This window comes from Condylostylus longicornis, unplaced genomic scaffold (genome assembly GCF_029603195.1).
Source record: "Condylostylus longicornis isolate FDR11 unplaced genomic scaffold, ASM2960319v2 ptg000151l, whole genome shotgun sequence".
NCBI lineage: Eukaryota > Metazoa > Arthropoda > Insecta > Diptera > Dolichopodidae > Condylostylus > Condylostylus longicornis.
In genome coordinates, this window is record NW_026578119.1 from 984690 (window position 1) to 1011117 (window position 26428).

The following is a 26428-nucleotide window of genomic DNA, read 5'->3' on the forward strand; positions in this document are numbered from 1 at the left end:
ATGACAGATGACAGATGACAGATGACAGATGACAGATGACAGATGACAGATGCAGATGACAGATAACAGTTGACAGTTGACAGATGACAGATGACAGATGACAGATGACAGATGACAGATGACAGATGACAGATGACAGATGACAGATGACAGATGACAGATGACAGATGACAGATGACAGATGACAGATAACAGATAACAGATGACAGATGACAGATGACAGATGACAGATGACAGTTGACAGATGACAGATGACAGGTGACAGATGACAGGTGATAGATGACAGATGACAGATAACAGATGACAGGTGACAGATGACATATGACATATGACATAGGACATATGACAGATGCCAGATGACAGATGACAGATTACAGATGACAGATGACTGATGACAAATGACAGATGACAGATGACAGATGACAAATGACAAATGACAGATGACAGATGACAGATGACAGATGACAGATGACAGATGACAGATGACAGATTACAGATGACCGGTGACAGATGACAGATGAGAGATAACAGTTGACAGATGGCAGATGAGATATGACAGATGACAGATAACAGTTGACAGATGACAGGTGGCAGATGACAGATGAAATATGACAGATGACAGATGAGAGATAACAGTTGACAGAAGACAGATGAAAAATGACAGATGACAGACGAAAGATGACAGATGACAGACGACAGATGACAGATGACAGATAACAGATGACAGATGACAGATGACAGATGACAGATGACAGATGACAGATGACAGATGACAGATGACAGATGACAGATGACAGATGACAGATGACAGATGACAGATGACAGATGACAGATGACAGATGACAGATGACAGATGACAGATGACAGATGACAGATGACAGATGACAGATGACATATAACATATGACAGATGACAGACGACAGATGTCAGATGACAGATGACAGATGACAGGTGACAGATGACAGATGACAGATGACAGATGACAGATGACAGATGACAGATGACAGATGACAGATGACAGATGACAGATGACAGATGACAGATGACAGATGACAGATGACAGATGACAGATGACAGATGACAGATGACAGATGACAGATGACAGATGACAGATGACAGATGACAGATGACAGATGACAGATGACAGATGACAGATGACAGATGACAGATGACAGATGACAGATGACAGATGACAGATGACAAATGACAGATGACAGATGACAGATGACAGATGACAGATGGCAGATGACAGATAACAGTTGAAAGATGACAGATGACAGTTGACAGATGACAGATGACAGATGACAGATGACAGATGACAGATGACAGATGACAGATGACAGATGACAGATGACAGATGACAGATGACAGATGACAGATAACACATGACAGGTGACAGATGACAGATGGTAGATGACAGATGACAGGTGACAGATGACAGATGACAGATGGCAGATGACAGATGACAGATGACAGATGACAGATGACAGATGACAGATGACAGATGACAGATGACAGACGAAATATGACAGATGACAGATGACAGATGACAAATGACAGATGACAAATGACAGATGACAGATGGCAGATGACAGAAAACAGTTGACAGATGACAGATGACAGATGACAGATGACAGATGACAGATGACAGATGACAGATGACAGATGACAGATGACAGATGACAGATGACAGATGACAGATGACAGATGACAGATGACAGATGACAGATGACAGATGACAGATGACAGATGACAGATGACAGACGAAAGATGACAGATGACAGGTGACAGGTGACAGATGACAGATGACCGATGACAGATGAGGGATGACAGATGACAGATGACAGATGACAGATGACAGATGACAGATGACAGATGACAGATGACAGATGACAGATGACAGATGACAGATGACAGATGACAGATGACAGATGACAGATGACAGATGACAGATGACAGATGACAGATGACAGATGACAGATGACAAATGACAGATGACAGATGACAGATGACAGATGTCAGATGACAGATAACAGTTGACAGGTGACAGATGACAGATGACAGATGACAGATGACAGATGACAGATGACAGATGACAGATGACAGATGACAGATGACAGATGACAGATGACAGATGACAGATGGCAGATGACAGATGACAGATGACAGATGACAGATGACAGACGAAAGATGACAGATGACAGATGACAGATGACAGATGACAGATGACAGATGACAGATGACAGATGACAGATGACAGATGACAGATGACAGATGACAGATGACAGACGAAAGATGACAGATGACAGGTGCCAGGTGACAGATGACAGATGACCGATGAGGGATGACAGATGACAGATGACAGATGACAGACGAAAGATGACAGATGACAGGTGACAGGTGACAGATGACAGATGACCGATGACAGATGAGGGATGACAGATGACAGATGACAGATGACAGATGACAGATGACAGATGACAGATGACAGATGACAGATGACAGATGACAGATGACAGATGACAGATGACAGATGACAGATGACAGATGACAGATGACAGATGACAGATGACAGATGACAGATGACAGATGACAGATGACAGATGACAGACGAAAGATGACAGATGACAGGTGACAGGTGACAGATGACAGATGACCGATGACAGATGAGGGATGACAGATGACAGATGACAGATGACAGATGACAGATGACAGATGACAGATGACAGATGACAGATGACAGATGACAGATGACAGATGACAGATGACAGACGAAAGATGACAGATGACAGATGACAGATGACAGATGACAGATGACAGATGACAGATGACAGATGACAGATGACAGATGACAGATGACAGATGACAGATGACAGATGACAGATGACAGATGACAGATGACAGATGACAGATGACAGATGACAGATGACAGATGACAGATGACAGATGACAGATGACAGATGACAGATGACAGATGACAGACGAAAGATGACAGATGACAGGTGACAGGTGACAGATGACAGATGACCGATGACAGATGAGGGATGACAGATGACAGATGACAGATGACAGATGACAGATGACAGATGACAGATGACAGATGACAGATGACAGATGACAGATGACAGATGACAGATGACAGATGACAGATGACAGATGACAGATGACAGATGACAGATGACAGATGACAGATGACAGATGACAAATGACAGATGACAGATGACAGATGACAGATGACAGATAACAGTTGACAGGTGACAGATGACAGATGACAGATGACAGATGACAGATGACAGATGACAGATGACAGATGACAGATGACAGATGACAGATGACAGATGGCAGATGACAGAAAACAGTTGACAGATGACAGATGACAGATGACAGATGACAGATGACAGATGACAGATGACAGATGACAGATGACAGATGACAGATGACAGATGACAGATGACAGATGACAGATGACAGATGACAGATGACAGATGACAGATGACAGATGACAGATGACAGATGACAGACGAAAGATGACAGATGACAGGTGACAGGTGACAGATGACAGATGACCGATGACAGATGAGGGATGACAGATGACAGATGACAGATGACAGATGACAGATGACAGATGACAGATGACAGATGACAGATGACAGATGACAGATGACAGATGACAGATGACAGATGACAGATGACAGATGACAGATGACAGATGACAGATGACAGATGACAGATGACAAATGACAGATGACAGATGGCAGATGACAGATAACAGTTGACAGGTGACAGATGACAGATGACAGATGACAGATGACAGATGACAGATGACAGATGACAGATGACAGATGACAGATGACAGATGACAGATGACAGATGACAGATGACAGATGACAGATGACAGATGACAGATGACAGACGAAAGATGACAGATGACAGGTGACAGGTGACATATGACATATGACATATGACAGATGACAGATGACAAATGACAGATGATGGATGAGATATGACAGATGACAGATGGCACATGACAGATGACAGATGCAGATGACAGATAACAGTGGACAGTTGACAGATGACAGATGACAGATGACAGATGACAGATGACAGATGACAGATGACAGATGACAGATGACAGATGACAGATGACAGATGACAGATGACAGATGACAGATGACAGATAACAGATAACAGATGACAGATGACAGATGACAGATGACAGTGGACAGATGACAGATGACAGATGACAGATGACAGATGTCAGATGACATATGACAGATGACAGATGACAAATGACAGATGATGGATGAGATATGACAGATGACAGATGGCACATGACAGATGACAGATGCAGATGACAGATAACAGTTGACAGTTGACAGATGACAGATGACAGATGACAGATGACAGATGACAGATGACAGATGACAGTTGACAGATGACAGATGACAGATGACAGGTGACAGGTGACAGATGACAGATGATAGATGACAGATGACAGATGACAAATGACAGATGATGGATGAGATATGACAGATGACAGATGGCACATGACAGATGACAGATGCAGATGACAGATGACAGATGACAGATGACAGATGACAGATGACAAATGACAGATGATGGAAGAGATATGACAGATGACAGATGGCACATGACAGATGACAGATGCAGATGACAGATAACAGTTGACAGTTGACAGATGACAGATGACAGATGACAGATGACAGATGACAGATGACAGATGACAGATGACAGATGACAGATGACAGATGACAGATGACAGATGACAGATGACAGATGACAGATGACAGATGACAGATGACAGATGACAGATGACAGATGACAGTGGACAGATGACAGATAACAAATGACAGATGACAGATGACATATGACATATGACATATGACATATGACAGATGACAGATGACAGATGACAGATGACAAATGACAGATGATGGATGAGATATGACAGATGACAGATGGCACATGACAGATGACAGATGCAGATGACAGATAACAGTTGACAGTTGACAGATGACAGATGACAGATGACAGATGACAGATGACAGATGACAGATGACAGATGACAGATGACAGATGACAGATGACAGATGACAGATGACAGATGACAGATGACAGATGACAGATGACAGATGACAGATGACAGATGACAGATGACAGATGACATATGACATATGACATATGACAGATGACAGATGACAAATGACAGATGATGGATGAGATATGACAGATGACAGATGGCACATGACAGATGACAGATGCAGATGACAGATAACAGTTGACAGTTGACAGATGACAGATGACAGATGACAGATGACAGATGACAGATGACAGATGACAGATGACAGATGACAGATGACAGATGACAGATGACAGATGACAGATGACAGATGACAGATGACAGATGACAGATGACAGTGGACAGATGACAGATAACAAATGACAGATGACAGATGACAGATGACATATGACATATGACATATGACATATGACAGATGACAGATGACAGATGACAAATGACAGATGATGGATGAGATATGACAGATGACAGATGGCACATGACAGATGACAGATGCAGATGACAGATAACAGTTGACAGATGACAGATGTTAGATGACAGATGACAGATGACAGATGACAGATGACAGATGACAGATGACAGATGACAGATGACAGATGACAGATAACAGATAACAGATGACAGATGACAGATGACAGATGACAGATGACAGATGACAGATGACAGACAACAGATGACAGATGACAGATGACAGATGACAGTTGACAGATGACAGATGACAGATGACAGGTGACAGATGACAGATGATAGATGACAGATGACAGATGACAAATGACAGATGATGGATGAGATATGACAGATGACAGATGGCACATGACAGATGACAGATGCAGATGACAGATGACAGATGACAGATGACAGATGACAGATGACAGATGACAGATGACAGATGACAGATGACAGATGACAGATGACAGATAACAGATGACAGATGACAGATGACAGATGACAGTTGACAGATGACAGATGACAGCTGACAGGTGACAGATGACAGATGACAGATGATAGATGACAGATGACAGATGACAAATGACAGATGATGGATGAGATATGACAGATGACAGATGGCACATGACAGATGACAGATGCAGATGACAGATAACAGTTGACAGTTGACAGATGACAGATAACAGATGACAGGTGACAGATGACATATGACATATGACATAGGACATATGACAGATGCCAGATGACAGATGACAGATTACATATGACAGATGACTGATGAGAAATGACAGATGACAGATGACAGATGACAAATGACAGATGACAGATGACAGATGACAGATGACAGATGACAGATGACAGATGACAGATGACAGATGACAGATGACAGATTACAGATGACCGGTGACAGATGACAGATGAGAGATAACAGTTGACAGATGGCAGATGAGATATGACAGATGACAGATGACAGATAACAGTTGACAGATGACAGGTGGCAGATGACAGATGAAATATGACAGATGACAGATGACAGATGAGAGATAACAGTTGACAGAAGACAGACGAAAAATGACAGATGACAGACGAAAGATGACAGATGACAGACGACAGATGACAGATGACAGATAACAGATGACAGATGACAGATGACAGATGACAGATGACAGATGACAGATGACAGATGACAGATGACAGAAAACAGATGACAGATGACAGATGACAGATGACAGATGACAGATGACAGATGACAGATGACAGATGACAGATGACAGATGACAGATGACATATGACAGATGACAGATGACAGATGACAGATGACAGATGACAGATGACATATAACATATGACAGATGACAGACGACAGATGACAGATGACAGATGACAGATGACAGATGACAGATGACAGATGACAGATGACAGATGACAGATGACAGATGACAGATGGCAGATGACAGATGACAGATGACAGATGACAGATGACAGATGACAGATGACAGATGACAGATGACAGATGACAGATGACAGATGACAGATGACAGATGACAGATGACAGATGACAGATGACAGATGACAGATGACAGATGACAGATGACAGATGACAGATGACAGATGACAGATGACAGATGACAGATGACAGATGACAGATGACAGATGACAGATGACAGATGACAGATGACAGATGACAGATGACAGATGACAGATGACAGATGACAGATGACAGATGACAGATGACAGATGACAGATGACAGATGACAGATGACAGATGACAGATGACAGATGAAAAATGACAGATGACAGATGACAGATGACAGATGACAGATGACAGATGACAGATGACAGATGACAGATGACAGATGACAGATGACAGATGACAGATGACAGATGGCAGATGACAGATAACAGTTGAAAGATGACAGATGATAGTTGACAGATGACAGATGACAGATGACAGATCACGGATGACAGATGACAGATGACAGATGACAGATGACAGATAACAGATGACAGGTGACAGATGACAGATGATAGATGACAGATGACAGGTGACAGATGACAGATGACAGATGACAGATGACAGATGACAGATGACAGATGACAGATGACAGATGACAGATGACAGATGACAGATGACAGATGACAGATGACAGATGACAGATGACAGACGAAAGATGACAGATGACAGATGACAGATGACAGATGACAGATGACAAATGACAGATGACAAATGACAGATGACAGATGACAGATGACAGACGAAAGATGACACATGACAGGTGACAGATGACAGATGACCGATGACAGATGAGGGATGACAGGTGACAGATGACAGATGACAGATGACAGATGACAGATGACAGATGACAGATGACAGATGACAGATGACAGATGACAGATGACAGATGACAGATGACAGATGACAGATGACAGATGACAGATGACAGATGACAGATGACAGATGACAGATGACAAATGACAGATGACAGATGACAGATGACAGATGACAGATGACAGATGACAAATGACAGATGGCAGATGACAGATAGAAGTTGACAGATGACAGATGACAGATGACAGATGACAGATGACAGATGACAGTTGACAGATGACAGATGGCAGATGACAGATGACAGATGACAGATGACAGATGACAGATGACAGATGACAGATGACAGATGACAGATGACAGATGACAGATGACAAATGACAGATGACAGATGGCAGATGACAGATAACAGTTGACAGATGACAGATGACAGATGACAAATGACAGATGACAGATGACAGATGACAGATGACAGATGATAGATGACAGATGACAGATGACAGATGACAGATGACAGATGACAGTTGACAGATGACAGACGAAAAATGACAGATGACAGGTGACAGGTGACAGATGACACATGACCGATGACAGATGGGGGATGACAGATGACAGATGACAGATGACAGATGACAGATGACAGATGACAGATGACAGATGACAGATGACAGATGACAGATGACAGATGACAGATGACAGATGACAGATGACAGATGACAGATGACAGATGACAGATGACAGATGACAGATGACAGATGACAGATGACAGATGACAGATGGCAGATGACATATGACATATGACATATGACAGATGACAGATGACAAATGACAGATGATGGATGAGATATGACAGATGACAGATGGCACATGACAGATGACAGATGCAGATGACAGATAACAGCTGACAGTTGACAGATGACAGATGACAGATGACAGATGACAGATGACAGATGACAGATGATAGATGACAGATGACAGATGACAGATGACAGATGACAGATGACAGATGACAGATGACAGATGACAGATGACAGATGACAGTGGACAGATGACAGATAACAAATGACAGATGACAGATGACATATGACATATGACATATGACATATGACAGATGACAGATGACAGATGACAAATGACAGATGATGGATGAGATATGACAGATGACAGATGGCACATGACAGATGACAGATGCAGATGACAGATGACAGATGACAGATGACAGTGGACAGCTGACAGATGACAGATGACAGGTGATAGATGACAGATGACAGATGACAGATGACAGATGACAGATGACAGATGACAGATGACAGATGACAGATGACAGATGACAGTGGACAGATGACAGATAACAAATGACAGATGACAGATGACATATGACATATGACATATGACATATGACAGATGACAGATGACAAATGACAGATGATGGATGAGAAATGACAGATGACAGATGGCACATGACAGATGACAGATGCAGATGACAGATGACAGATGACAGATGACAGATGACAAATGACAGATGATGGATAACAGATGACAGATGACAGATGACAAATGACAGATGACAGATGACAGATTACAGATGATAGATAACAGATGACAGATGACAGATGACAGATGACAGATGACAGATGACAGATGACAGATGACAGATGACAGATGATAGATGACAGATGACATATGACAGATGACAGATGACAGATGACATATGACAGATGACAGATGACAGATGACAGATGACAGATGACAGATGACAGATGACAGATGACAGATGGTAGATGACAGATGACAGATGACAGATGACAGATGACAGATGACAGATGACAGATGACAGATGACAGATGACAGATGACAGATGACAGATGACAGATGACAGATGACAGATGACAGATGACAGATGACAGATGACAGATGACAGATGACAGATGACAAATGACAGATGACAGATGACAGATGACAGACGAAAGATGACACATGACAGGTGACAGATGACAGATGACCGATGACAGATGAGGGATGACAGGTGACAGATGACAGATGACAGATGACAGATGACAGATGACAGATGACAGATGACAGATGACAGATGACAGATGACAGATGACAGATGACAGATGACAGATGACAGATGACAGATGACAGATGACAGATGACAGATGACAGATGACAGATGACAGATGACAAATGACAGATGACAGATGACAGATGACAGATGACAGATGACAGATGACAAATGACAGATGGCAGATGACAGATAGAAGTTGACAGATGACAGATGACAGATGACAGATGACAGATGACAGATGACAGTTGACAGATGACAGATGGCAGATGACAGATGACAGATGACAGATGACAGATGACAGATGACAGATGACAGATGACAGATGACAGATGACAGATGACAGATGACAAATGACAGATGACAGATGGCAGATGACAGATAACAGTTGACAGATGACAGATGACAGATGACAAATGACAGATGACAGATGACAGATGACAGATGACAGATGATAGATGACAGATGACAGATGACAGATGACAGATGACAGATGACAGTTGACAGATGACAGACGAAAAATGACAGATGACAGGTGACAGGTGACAGATGACACATGACCGATGACAGATGGGGGATGACAGATGACAGATGACAGATGACAGATGACAGATGACAGATGACAGATGACAGATGACAGATGACAGATGACAGATGACAGATGACAGATGACAGATGACAGATGACAGATGACAGATGACAGATGACAGATGACAGATGACAGATGACAGATGACAGATGACAGATGACAGATGACAGATGACATATGACATATGACATATGACAGATGACAGATGACAAATGACAGATGATGGATGAGATATGACAGATGACAGATGGCACATGACAGATGACAGATGCAGATGACAGATAACAGCTGACAGTTGACAGATGACAGATGACAGATGACAGATGACAGATGACAGATGACAGATGATAGATGACAGATGACAGATGACAGATGACAGATGACAGATGACAGATGACAGATGACAGATGACAGATGACAGATGACAGTGGACAGATGACAGATAACAAATGACAGATGACAGATGACATATGACATATGACATATGACATATGACAGATGACAGATGACAGATGACAAATGACAGATGATGGATGAGATATGACAGATGACAGATGGCACATGACAGATGACAGATGCAGATGACAGATGACAGATGACAGATGACAGTGGACAGCTGACAGATGACAGATGACAGGTGATAGATGACAGATGACAGATGACAGATGACAGATGACAGATGACAGATGACAGATGACAGATGACAGATGACAGATGACAGTGGACAGATGACAGATAACAAATGACAGATGACAGATGACATATGACATATGACATATGACATATGACAGATGACAGATGACAAATGACAGATGATGGATGAGAAATGACAGATGACAGATGGCACATGACAGATGACAGATGCAGATGACAGATGACAGATGACAGATGACAGATGACAAATGACAGATGATGGATAACAGATGACAGATGACAGATGACAAATGACAGATGACAGATGACAGATTACAGATGATAGATAACAGATGACAGATGACAGATGACAGATGACAGATGACAGATGACAGATGACAGATGACAGATGACAGATGATAGATGACAGATGACATATGACAGATGACAGATGACAGATGACATATGACAGATGACAGATGACAGATGACAGATGACAGATGACAGATGACAGATGACAGATGACAGATGGTAGATGACAGATGACAGATGACAGATGACAGATGACAGATGACAGATGACAGATGACAGATGACAGATGACAGATGACAGATGACAGATGACAGATGACAGATGACAGATGACAGATGACAGATGACAGATGACAGATGACAGATGACAGATGACAGATGACAGATGACAGATGACAGATGACAGGTGATAGATGACAGATGACCGATGACAGATGACAAATGACAGATGACAGATGACAGATGACAGATGACAGATGACAGATGACAGATGACAGATGACAGATGACAGATGACAGATGACAGATGACAGATGACAGATGACAGATGACAGATGACCGATGACAGATGACAGATGACAGATAACAGATGACAGATGACAGATGACAGATGACAGATGACAGATGACAGATGACAGATGACAGATGACAGATGACAGATGACAGATGACAGATGACAGATGACAGATGACAGTGGACAGATGACAGATAACAAATGACAGATGACAGATGACATATGACATATGAGTAGTATAATAGTACTTCTCCTATTGATTTCATATATAAAAATAACGTGAGTGAATGAAAGGCTATTTTCCCGGTAGCACTTCTACGAACAATCCAATATACAAAAAAAAAAGCTCGAGCTATTAAAAACAAAAACAATAAAATAAAAAATAAAAATTATCAGCAATGCATTTAGTGAGAATTAAAAAAAAGAGAGAAACTGCGAAAAAAACAACAAAATAAATTACAATGCAAGTTTGCATGCATTGAAATGTCGATCAGAAAGCATAATAAGAGAGATATCGTGAAAATAAAAACATCAATACAAATTCAAATAAAATAGCAATATGAATAGCAATGGAATGTCAGCAAAGTTTCGATGCTGATAATGTATAATTTTTAAAAAAACAAAAATATGCATCGCAATGTAATATGCACAAAACCACGTTGTTGTTGATGAACAAGCTGAAACAAGAAAGCTTTTGTAACAAAAATCAAATAGTAAAAAAAGAATCACAAAATGAACAGAAAAAAACCTGAATAAAAAATGTAGTATTTAAAAGTAAGTTAGATTAGTTATGATTTTTTAAAATTAAACTGAAAGTGTACCTATATTAAGAAAACGTAAATTATAAAAATATTTAAAGCAAAAACTTCTTTTCAATGTAATTCTTGCATTAAGATATAAGAGATATTTTTTTTTATTTTGCAGGCGGTAAGAGGTAGTCGATACCGTTAGCCTTTAACGTTTATAAAAAAAAGATGATAATATCTGCATGCATTATGTTTGTTTTAAAATTTAATACAAGATTATGAAAATCAAAAACTTTGAAAATTGTTTGAACTAAAATACCGTACCTATATAAGAAGTTAATTTTATGACACAAGTTCTTTTTTATATAAAGCATTGAAACCTAAAAGTTGATTTTTTAAAATGAGTAATGTTAATTCCAAAATACATAATACATATTATGATAAAAATAAAGAAAATCTTTATGGTTCAATTAATAAACTTCACAAAGCTTTAAAAAATGAAAAAATATCTCAGAAAAAAATTCAAGCTTGGTTAAGAAGTCAGCCAGCATATACCTTGCATTATCCAGTAAAAACAAAGTTTCCTAGAAATCATTACCTAGTGCAAAAAATTGATCAGTTGTGGGAAATAGATTTATGTGATTTAAAAATGTTTAAAAAGTATAATGATGGTTACACGTTTTTGTTAACAGTAATTGATGTGTTTTCCAAGTTTGCTTGGGTAGTGCCTTTAAAACGGAAAACAGGAACTGAAGTTACAAAAGCTTTTAGTAAAATTATATCAGGAAGTCAAAGAAAACCAGAAACGGTTCAATCAGATGAGGGTAGAGAATTTAAAAATATAAACTTTAAAAGTTTTTTAAAACATAATAATATTAATCAAAGATTTCCAACAATTGCATCAACAAATAAAGCTGCAGTAATTGAAAGATTCAATCGAACGCTAAAAGAAAAGATGTTCAAGTTCTTCACGGAAAGTTCAAGTAAAAGATACATTGATATTTTACCACAACTTGTTAAAAGTTACAATGTTTCTGTACACAGTACTACAAAATTTCGTCCTGCAGAAGTTCAACCAAAACACACTACAGAAATTTATAACAATTTTAAAAAACGTTTTAAAAAAGACCCTAAACTATTCGTTGATATTTTCGTTGGAGATTTGGTGCGCGTACGTAGAAAAAAAGCAACTTTTGAGCACGGATATACAGAAAAATGGACAAAGGAAATTTTTATAGTAGATAAAGTTATAAATAGAGAGCCTTATCCATTATTTGTATTGCACGATTTGAAGGGTAAAGAAATAAACGGAAGATTTTATTATCAAGAGTTGCAAAAAGTTTATGTTTAAATGATGATTCAGTTCCATCATCCGTTTACAATGATAATTGCTGGGCCATCTGGCTCAGGAAAAACAACATTTATTTGCAATTTAATCAATCAAATGAAGAGTTTAATTCAGCCTGAAATAGAACATATTATGTGGTGTAATCCAGAAAATAACGCATTGCCAAAAAACTTAAATTTCACGCAAATTGAGTATTTTAATGAAATTCCTGAAAATTTAAATAACGATAACAATATCCCAACATTACTTATTTTGGATGATTTAATGATTGATGCCTACACTATGAAAGTTTGTGAACTTTTTACTAAAGGATCTCATCATCGCAACTTATCAATTATGCTGGTATCGCAAAATGTTTTTCATCAGGGAAAATTCTGTAGAGATATATCGTTAAATGCAAAATACTTGGTGTTATTTAAAAATCCACGAGATAAATCGCAAATTTTACCTTTGGCACGGCAAATAGTACCAGAAAACATCAAAGAATTTCAAAGAGTATATAATGAGACAACATCAGAGCCACATAGCTATATTATCTTAGACCTGACGCAAGGTATAAACGATTTATTTCGATTCAGAACTGATATTTTTGATAATAAAACAAAAAGTTGTGTGTGTTTTTGCACACTAGATCAGTTAAAAAATAAAACGTTATGTGAGAAATATGAAACGTTTGATAGCAAACCAGCATATACTGCATACACTAAAAAAGTCTAAAACAAAACTTCGAAATATTTTAATAAGAAATTGTGACTCTGAGGTGATTAAAACTTTGTGTGAAATTTCATTGAACATTCTTAATGGAAATACTAAACTTTCCAAAAATAAATTATCACGAATAAGAAAATATAAAAATCAACTTCGATATTTAGCTTGCCCAAAAAAATCTATAAACGCTAAGCGTAAACTTATCATACAAAAAGGGGGTTTCTTACCAATGTTAATCGGTACAGTTTTGTCAGGCTTACTGGGAAAACTTGTTTCGAAATATACAAAATGAACAACACATTACAACGCATGATTGTTATTCAACCAGACTTATACAATAAGCTAAAAGAAAATATCATAAACGATAATGAGCTCTCGGATATTGATAGAAATACAAAAGCAATTTTATTTAACAAAAAATTAAATGATAATCAAAAATGGTATTTATATCGTCAAAACTTGATGAAATTTAGTATGAAAAAACGAAAAGGTATGCAAAGAAAACCTGCTGAATCGATTAACAAGCAATATAGCATGCTAGAATCTAAAAGTACACAAACACGTCCGAAGCCCGAGCGAAAAAGCACAAGTGTTCAAACAGATCTAGTTGAAAAGAAAAATGTTGATGTACAGGCTAATTTATCTCCTCAAGAGGAATTTTTCGAATATGATCCTATTGAATATTGGAGTATAGTACCTTCAGATGAGGAAAAAGATGATGTTTTTGACGATGATATAAAAGACGAATCGCTATTACGAGACAGAGCACTATCAGTAGCTTCAGAGGGAGCACGACTAAAACCAAGGAAATCTATAAATGTAGCAAACGTGCGAATGTTTGAAACAGATTCAGGCGACATTATAAGTGTTCCTATTGATAGTCCAAAAAAACCTTTAAAACGAGTACTTCGATCATCCACAAGAGAAGGTGATAAACAATTACAACTAAATTTTCCTGTTCGAAAAAGAACAAAAGCAAAGTCTGCCTCTAGTGTATCTACGCAACAATGGACACGCTTCAAATAGAACCTAATGGGGAAGATTTTTATATAACGTTGTTGAGTGACGCATCAATTAAATATTATCCCGAAAATACTTTATCAAAATTTACAAATAAATTACCAAAACATTTGAACTTAGAGAAAAATAAGTGGAAAGTAGGAATTTGTGAACTTTTTATGAACAATTTTATTCCAAACATATTTGGAGAAGTTTACGCAAAGGCTGCTGTGATATTTATTGGAACAACGGAAAAAAACTCCATCGGTATTGGAAAAACCTATATTCCTTATAATGAAAACGAATTGCGATGCGATTGGAAAACGCTTTTATTACCCGTTGTTAAATGTAAAGGAATAACAAGTAATAAAAATGGAACATCACTAAATTTTGAGCACATGAAACAAATAGTTACCGATCCTTTTGGAAGCAATAATTTGTATTTCGTAACACCAAACAAAATTAAGCGTAAGAAACATTTTCACGTTACTTCAGAAGATGAAAAGAAAAAATTTGGCTTTACATTTACGAAACGTGCTTGCCGTGATAATTTTGAAACAATTCCTTATGGTTTCTTAAACAGTTAAAAAAAGGTAGGTACACATAAAAATTTTGTATATAAATTCGTGAGTTTAAAATAATAAAACTTCATTTTTATTTTTACATGTACCGAAGAAACATGGCACAAAATGTATTAATAGCAGATCTACAATTTATAGTCGGAAGTAATAATGAACTTTACCTAAAAGAAATGGCAACGATTGATACCAACTCAATTATCTCAAAATTATACCACTTTAAACCTCCGTATCGTCAGGAAAAACTAGATTCAGCAGCAAGGGGGCAAAACGCATACAACCTAAGACATGTCAACGGTTTGAATTGGATTGACGGTAATATTAATTACAGTGAAATTTCTACAATCATGGGAAGTTTTTCGTCTTACGATAAAGTTTATGTAAAAGGAGTTCAAAAGAAAACGTTTTTGGAAAAATATTTGCTACCCCAGGTTATTAATTTGGATGATGAAATACCACCTTTAGATAAATTAAAAAATTATGAATCATTCTGTGTAATTCATTTGAAATCTGACACTCATAAAAAACGTTGTGCTGTAAAAAATTGCGTAAATATCTTAATGTATTTAATAAAAACAAATGTAATTTGATTTAAAAAAATGTTTTTTTATTTTGGTATTATATTAATATTACATGTTATGGAATCATTACATAAATCCAAATTATATAAGTAACAAAATATTTGTTCTGCCATAAAGATTGGCACCTCATAGAATAGTCTGCTATAATTACATTGATAAGATGAAAACTGCATTGGTATGTAAAAATCTTCCTGTGATAGTTTAATAACTCCTTTTTCTTTACATTTTGTAAAGTATTTATGAATGTATTCTGCAATAGTATCACTAGCATTGTTATTGTATGACATTACAGCTTGTATGAAATCCAACATTTCGTTCAATTTCCAATACTCTTCTTGTCGAATATCAAAAGTAATTTTATCTTGTTGATTGAATTCCAAAATGTTGCAAAAAGGTTCACTTTGTTGCTGATTTTCGTTAGTGATCCGAGCAGATTCCAACATTTTGGCTTTTTTGTAAAATGAGTGCCAATCATCATAGAGGACATGGACAGATCTTTTGCCATTTCGATGAAATATTATTTTTGACTGGAAAGTGTCGCAGTCGAATCCAATAACTATCTTACATGTTTGTTTCGTGTTTAGAAAATATATGTAAGAAAGTAACAAATTTTCTTTTTCCGGTAATATTTTCTTTTCTTTTTTTCTTGACATTTTTGATGGAGATGTTTTTCTTTTTAACGGCATTGTAGAATCAGAAGCGCTAAAACTGAATAATTATTTCCAAGCACAGAGCTTTGTATTTATACTCTTGACGTAAAACTTTAGTGCTGTTGTGAAATCGGTTTCTGGCATATTTGTAAATAGTTCTTTGTTTGCCTTTGACGTCCGAAAATTTTTGAAAACAATTTCACAACCGTTTTGTCATTAAAGTTGAGATTGTTGCTATTGAATATATCTAAAAACGTTGACATGCTATGACCTTTACATCTGTACCACAAATATACGCAGCAATATTGTCCACAAACTTCTGAAAAGTCGCCTTGTAATCTTTTGTAATTCCAGACAGTATATGAATTCTTTGAAATTCTTCTTAGAAAATGTTGTAGTTCTTTATAGGAAGGTGCTTGACCATACGAATCAAAATACTCGACAAAACCATTTGTGGGTATAAAGATACATACCCAATGTTTACCTGGCTTAGTATGAACATCTGTATTTACTACTATAATTGCGGGTTTTTGAACATGTTTAGGAAGCTTATCAAGAGGAAAAACTCCTTTAAAAAACTTTTTTGTTTGCTGATTGCATGACAATACATTTTTAATTTGAAGAGAATCCATAAGAGTTATTTAGTTGTCTTCTCCAAAAGAAGTAAAATCATAAATTTTTGTGTTTCCTTTTAAATAGTGTTTTAGAAAATCCTTGTTAATACGGCCATTCGTTAAAATAATATCAAATTTTTCCATTAATGCGACAAGTTCCTTATCTGCTTGGTTATTATATATGTTTCCAAATTTATAGCCTTCAGTAGCACTTGGTTTAAGGGCTTTTGTGGGAAATTTGTATTGTATTTCTTTAGCGAATACTTTACAATTTTCTTTTATTCCTACTAGCGTAACATTTTTAACAAAGACAAAATCTTTATCATCGGAACAAAATGTTAAATCAATGAGTGCATAAGCTTGTTTAGACATGTTTGCTATGGAGAGTATAATACTTGATTGTTTCATAATAAGTAAATGTTGAGCTTTTTATAGATTTGCATACACGTTCCGATTTTTATCTATTTGTACGTTCGCATCAAATTCCCCATAAACTAGAGCTGTAAGTGTTGATGAAGTTGGTTTCGATAATCTTGCCTCAATTCGTACAGTTCCTTGATTAAGTAAACCTTGACATACTTCATTACCTGATGCATCTGGGGTTAAATCAAAAGCCAATAAAAAGAAACCATTTGTAAACATAGATTTCGTTATTTGATGACCTCTGTCGTTATGATAAATTCCTGTTCCAGAGAATAATGTATGGTAAGCTCTTGTGCTGCAGTTATTATCGTCAGAAAAACTTGTTTCTATTGCTGCATTTGGTACTTGAACACCATTAACATAAAGCATGAATTGTGAAATATCAAAATGCTTAAAATTGTAGGGATTTTTTGATCGTTTCCCGGAATACCCCGAATTTTCGGTCATGCAAAAGATAATTGTGTTTGGTAATTGACCAATGAAAACATTGTCTAGTGAAATCGATGAGCTGTTGCTTGGAATTGTGAAATTTTTGACTTCTACTCTTTTATAATGATATTTAGCATTTGCTTTTTCCAAAACTGCATTATGGGCTAGTAATACGCTAGGATTTATAGTTACATGTCTCATAAATAAATTGGCTTCTACAATTTTTAGTTGCGATTCATCCGAGTCGTCCGCAAATAAGAAAAAATCTGGTTTTTCTAATGTGAATAGAATTCGAATATCAACATTGTTTATTAGAAGCGTAGGTTGATTAAACATATCGACATGGAGTTTTCCCATGAGTTCAACAATATTACTGTTATGATATAGTTTTTGACGTTCCTTTGAACCATTATTGTCAGATCTAGCTATATTCGGTTTATCTAAAATCCATCCAGCGCATTCCAAATGAGTTGTTGCAGCATCAGTTCCATAATTTAACAATGATTCAATATAAGCTCTATAATGGTAATTTCCATCTGACGGAGTGATATTTTTACCATTGAGTTGTACATTGCACTGCTTAATTATAGAATGTAATAGATTATTCACTACACTGGGTTGTTGAAGGATTTTTCCATCTGCACCCTTATCATCATGCCACGGTGTTCCATCTTTTTTTAAAATTTGAACTTTCAGTTTTAGATATGTTGAAGACAAATCCCTGTATGTGTCACCATGACCTAATGAAACGAATTCTATTGTTGAGGGACTATCCAGAGAAGCAATAGGATTGTATGAAACCTCTTCAGATTTTAGAATGCTTGCTTGTATTGGTGGACTTGTAAATAAATCTAGTTCTGATTTCATACATTCGTTCATTTTATATTTTAATTAAATATATCTCGTTTTTCTCGTTTTTGAATTTTTTTCCTTTGTTTACTCTTAGCTTTGCGTTTCTTTTGATTTGAATGAGTTAATGTAGTTGAGTGAGTTCTTTTTATAGCTCTTCTTCTTCTTATACCGCTGCCATACATTTCATTTAGTTTGTTTACAGCTCGACGTCTTATATTTTTTAATGCTTCTTTCCCTCTATCTTGCAATACTTCTTTTGGATTTGCTCCGGAAATAATATCAGATAATGCATTAATGCCGGTGTCTAAAGATTCTTTTTTCACTAAATTCAAACCGGATGATATAACTGGTTTTAAATATTTAAACAATCCTCCAAAGAAACTTCCAAGTCCTCGTCCTCTTTGATATTGCACACTTGAGTGAACTAAAGGTCCAATGTCGTCAGTACCCCTACCACTTTGTACTAAATAATACTTGTAATATGAACGGTTCATCATATAAGAATAAATAACATGAGCTTGTTGACTTATTTATATCTTTTGAAGTGTAATACAATTTTGGTGGGCATGTTGCTTCTAGAAAAATTTAAATTATATCCGTATTTGTCACATAGCAAAATTGAAATGCTTTCAAAACTGTCTTTTTCAATATTACAATACTGAACTTGGTCAAATTGTGTTACGAAATCTGTAAATGGATTTGTTGTATTAATAGTTCTCATACATCTTGCCATTGTATCACCAATATATTGCGGTTCTATTATATCCGTATAAACAAACACCATATCAGTTTTAGTTTCTGGAGAGGTTACTAACATATTTGTTATATTTTGATATGCTTCAATAAATTTTGATTTATATTTTTTAAGTTCTTTTTGTACAGCAAGTACTTGTTGAAGACATGTTTTCAATAAAAATTTTACTGTATACCCAGTGCCAACAAGTATTCGTATTTCAGCCGAAGGCCTTTCAATGCATAATTTTATGTATTCTGTATGTGTAGTATCTATCTTAAATTTGTTATCCAAAACATAATTAGCATCATTTGAAATGAAATTATAGATTTCCCATATTAATTGTTGTTCCACTTCTTTTCTTGTGTATCCCGGATTTGGAGAAATATTTTGAAACAGTGTGGGTAATAAAAGCGTTTTCCAATCGCATCGCAATTCGTTTTCATTATAAGGAATATAGGTTTTTCCAATACCGATGGAGTTTTTTTCCGTTGTTCCAATAAATATCACAGCAGCCTTTGCGTAAACTTCTCCAAATATGTTTGGAATAAAATTGTTCATAAAAAGTTCACAAATTCCTACTTTCCACTTATTTTTCTCTAAGTTCAAATGTTTTGGTAATTTATTTGTAAATTTTGATAAAGTATTTTCGGGATAATATTTAATTGATGCGTCACTCAACAACGTTATATAAAAATCTTCCCCATTAGGTTCTATTTGAAGCGTGTCCATTGTTGCGTAGATACACTAGAGGCAGACTTTGCTTTTGTTCTTTTTCGAACAGGAAAATTTAGTTGTAATTGTTTATCACCTTCTCTTGTGGATGATCGAAGTACTCGTTTTAAAGGTTTTTTTGGACTATCAATAGGAACACTTATAATGTCGCCTGAATCTGTTTCAAACATTCGCACGTTTGCTACATTTATAGATTTCCTTGGTTTTAGTCGTGCTCCCTCTGAAGCTACTGATAGTGCTCTGTCTCGTAATAGCGATTCGTCTTTTATATCATCGTCAAAAACATCATCTTTTTCCTCATCTGAAGGTACTATACTCCAATATTCAATAGGATCATATTCGAAAAATTCCTCTTGAGGAGATAAATTAGCCTGTACATCAACATTTTTCTTTTCAACTAGATCTGTTTGAACACTTGTGCTTTTTCGCTCGGGCTTCGGACGTGTTTGTGTACTTTTAGATTCTAGCATGCTATATTGCTTGTTAATCGATTCAGCAGGTTTTCTTTGCATACCTTTTCGTTTTTTCATACTAAATTTCATCAAGTTTTGACGATATAAATACCATTTTTGATTATCATTTAATTTTTTGTTAAATAAAATTGCTTTTGTATTTCTATCAATATCCGAGAGCTCATTATCGTTTATGATATTTTCTTTTAGCTTATTGTATAAGTCTGGTTGAATAACAATCATGCGTTGTAATGTGTTGTTCATTTTGTATATTTCGAAACAAGTTTTCCCAGTAAGCCTGACAAAACTGTACCGATTAACATTGGTAAGAAACCCCCTTTTTGTATGATAAGTTTACGCTTAGCGTTTATAGATTTTTTTGGGCAAGCTAAATATCGAAGTTGATTTTTATATTTTCTTATTCGTGATAATTTATTTTTGGAAAGTTTAGTATTTCCATTAAGAATGTTCAATGAAATTTCACACAAAGTTTTAATCACCTCAGAGTCACAATTTCTTATTAAAATATTTCGAAGTTTTGTTTTAGACTTTTTTAGTGTATGCAGTATATGCTGGTTTGCTATCAAACGTTTCATATTTCTCACATAACGTTTTATTTTTTAACTGATCTAGTGTGCAAAAACACACACAACTTTTTGTTTTATTATCAAAAATATCAGTTCTGAATCGAAATAAATCGTTTATACCTTGCGTCAGGTCTAAGATAATATAGCTATGTGGCTCTGATGTTGTCTCATTATATACTCTTTGAAATTCTTTGATGTTTTCTGGTACTATTTGCCGTGCCAAAGGTAAAATTTGCGATTTATCTCGTGGATTTTTAAATAACACCAAGTATTTTGCATTTAACGATATATCTCTACAGAATTTTCCCTGATGAAAAACATTTTGCGATACCAGCATAATTGATAAGTTGCGATGATGAGATCCTTTAGTAAAAAGTTCACAAACTTTCATAGTGTAGGCATCAATCATTAAATCATCCAAAATAAGTAATGTTGGGATATTGTTATCGTTATTTAAATTTTCAGGAATTTCATTAAAATACTCAATTTGCGTGAAATTTAAGTTTTTTGGCAATGCGTTATTTTCTGGATTACACCACATAATATGTTCTATTTCAGGCTGAATTAAACTCTTCATTTGATTGATTAAATTGCAAATAAATGTTGTTTTTCCTGAGCCAGATGGCCCAGCAATTATCATTGTAAACGGATGATGGAACTGAATCATCATTTAAACATAAACTTTTTGCAACTCTTGATAATAAAATCTTCCGTTTATTTCTTTACCCTTCAAATCGTGCAATACAAATAATGGATAAGGCTCTCTATTTATAACTTTATCTACTATAAAAATTTCCTTTGTCCATTTTTCTGTATATCCGTGCTCAAAAGTTGCTTTTTTTCTACGTACGCGCACCAAATCTCCAACGAAAATATCAACGAATAGTTTAGGGTCTTTTTTAAAACGTTTTTTAAAATTGTTATAAATTTCTGTAGTGTGTTTTGGTTGAACTTCTGCAGGACGAAATTTTGTAGTACTGTGTACAGAAACATTGTAACTTTTAACAAGTTGTGGTAAAATATCAATGTATCTTTTACTTGAACTTTCCGTGAAGAACTTGAACATCTTTTCTTTTAGCGTTCGATTGAATCTTTCAATTACTGCAGCTTTATTTGTTGATGCAATTGTTGGAAATCTTTGATTAATATTATTATGTTTTAAAAAACTTTTAAAGTTTATATTTTTAAATTCTCTACCCTCATCTGATTGAACCGTTTCTGGTTTTCTTTGACTTCCTGATATAATTTTACTAAAAGCTTTTGTAACTTCAGTTCCTGTTTTCCGTTTTAAAGGCACTACCCAAGCAAACTTGGAAAACACATCAATTACTGTTAACAAAAACGTGTAACCATCATTATACTTTTTAAACATTTTTAAATCACATAAATCTATTTCCCACAACTGATCAATTTTTTGCACTAGGTAATGATTTCTAGGAAACTTTGTTTTTACTGGATAATGCAAGGTATATGCTGGCTGACTTCTTAACCAAGCTTGAATTTTTTTCTGAGATATTTTTTCATTTTTTAAAGCTTTGTGAAGTTTATTAATTGAACCATAAAGATTTTCTTTATTTTTATCATAATATGTATTATGTATTTTGGAATTAACATTACTCATTTTAAAAAATCAACTTTTAGGTTTCAATGCTTTATATAAAAAAGAACTTGTGTCATAAAATTAACTTCTTATATAGGTACGGTATTTTAGTTCAAACAATTTTCAAAGTTTTTGATTTTCATAATCTTGTATTAAATTTTAAAACAAACATAATGCATGCAGATATTATCATCTTTTTTTTATAAACGTTAAAGGCTAACGGTATCGACTACCTCTTACCGCCTGCAAAATAAAAAAAAATATCTCTTATATCTTAATGCAAGAATTACATTGAAAAGAAGTTTTTGCTTTAAATATTTTTATAATTTACGTTTTCTTAATATAGGTACACTTTCAGTTTAATTTTAAAAAATCATAACTAATCTAACTTACTTTTAAATACTACATTTTTTATTCAGGTTTTTTTCTGTTCATTTTGTGATTCTTTTTTTACTATTTGATTTTTGTTACAAAAGCTTTCTTGTTTCAGCTTGTTCATCAACAACAACGTGGTTTTGTGCATATTACATTGCGATGCATATTTTTGTTTTTTTAAAAATTATACATTATCAGCATCGAAACTTTGCTGACATTCCATTGCTATTCATATTGCTATTTTATTTGAATTTGTATTGATGTTTTTATTTTCACGATATCTCTCTTATTATGCTTTCTGATCGACATTTCAATGCATGCAAACTTGCATTGTAATTTATTTTGTTGTTTTTTTCGCAGTTTCTCTCTTTTTTTTAATTCTCACTAAATGCATTGCTGATAATTTTTATTTTTTATTTTATTGTTTTTGTTTTTAATAGCTCGAGCTTTTTTTTTTGTATATTGGATTGTTCGTAGAAGTGCTACCGGGAAAATAGCCTTTCATTCACTCACGTTATTTTTATATATGAAATCAATAGGAGAAGTACTATTATACTACTCATATGACATATGACAGATGACAGATGACAGATGACAGATGACAGATGACAGTGGACAGATGACAGATAACAAATGACAGATGACAGATGACATATGACATATGACATATGACATATGACAGATGACAGATGACAGATGACAAATGACAGATGATGGATGAGATATGACAGATGACAGATGGCACATGATAGATGACATATGCAGATGACAGATGACAGATGACAGATGACAGATGACATATGACATATGACATATGACAGATGACAAATGACAGATGATGGATGAGATATGACAGATGACAGATGGCACATGACAGATGAGAGATGCAGATGACAGATAACAGTTAACAGTTGACAGATGACAGATGACAGATGACAGATGACAGATGACAGATGATAGATGACAGATGACAGATGACAGATGACAGATGACAGATGACAGATGACAGATGACAGATGACAGATGACAGATGACAGATGACAGATGACAGATGACAGTGGACAGATGACAGATAACAAATGACAGATGACAGATGACATATGACATATGACAGATGACAGACGACAGATGACAGATGACAGATGACAGATGACAGATGACAGATGACAGATGACAGATGACAGATGACAGATGACAGATGACAGATGACAGATAACAGATGACAGATGACAGATGACAGATGACAGATGACAGATGACAGATGACAGATGACAGATGACAGATGACAGATGACAGATGACAGATGACAGATGACAGATGACAGATGACAGATGACAGATGACAGATGACAGATGACAGATGACAGATGACAGATGACAGATGACAGATGACAGATGACAGATGACAGATGACAGATGACAGATGACAGATGACAGATGACAGATGACAGATGACAGATGACAGATGACAGATGACAGATGACAGATGACAGATGACAGATGACAGATGACAGATGACAGATGACAGATGACAGATGACAGATGACAGATGACAGATGACAGATGACAGATGACAGATGACAGATGACAGATGACAAATGACAGATGACAGATGACAGATGACAGATGACAGATGACAGATGACAGATGACAGATGACAGATGACAGATGACAGATGACAGATGACAGATGACAGATGACAGATGACAGATGACAGATGACAGATGGCAGATGACAGATAACAATTGAAAGATGACAGATGACAGTTGACAGATGACAGATGACAGATGACAGATGACAGATCACGGATGACAGATGACAGATGACAGATGACAGATGACAGATAACAGATGACAGGTGACAGATGACAGATGATAGATGACAGATGACAGGTGACAGATGACAGATGACAGATGACAGATGACAGATGACAGATGACAGATGACAGATGACAGATGACAGATGACAGATGACAGATGACAGATGACAGATGACAGACGAAAGATGACAGATGACAGATGACAGATGACAGATG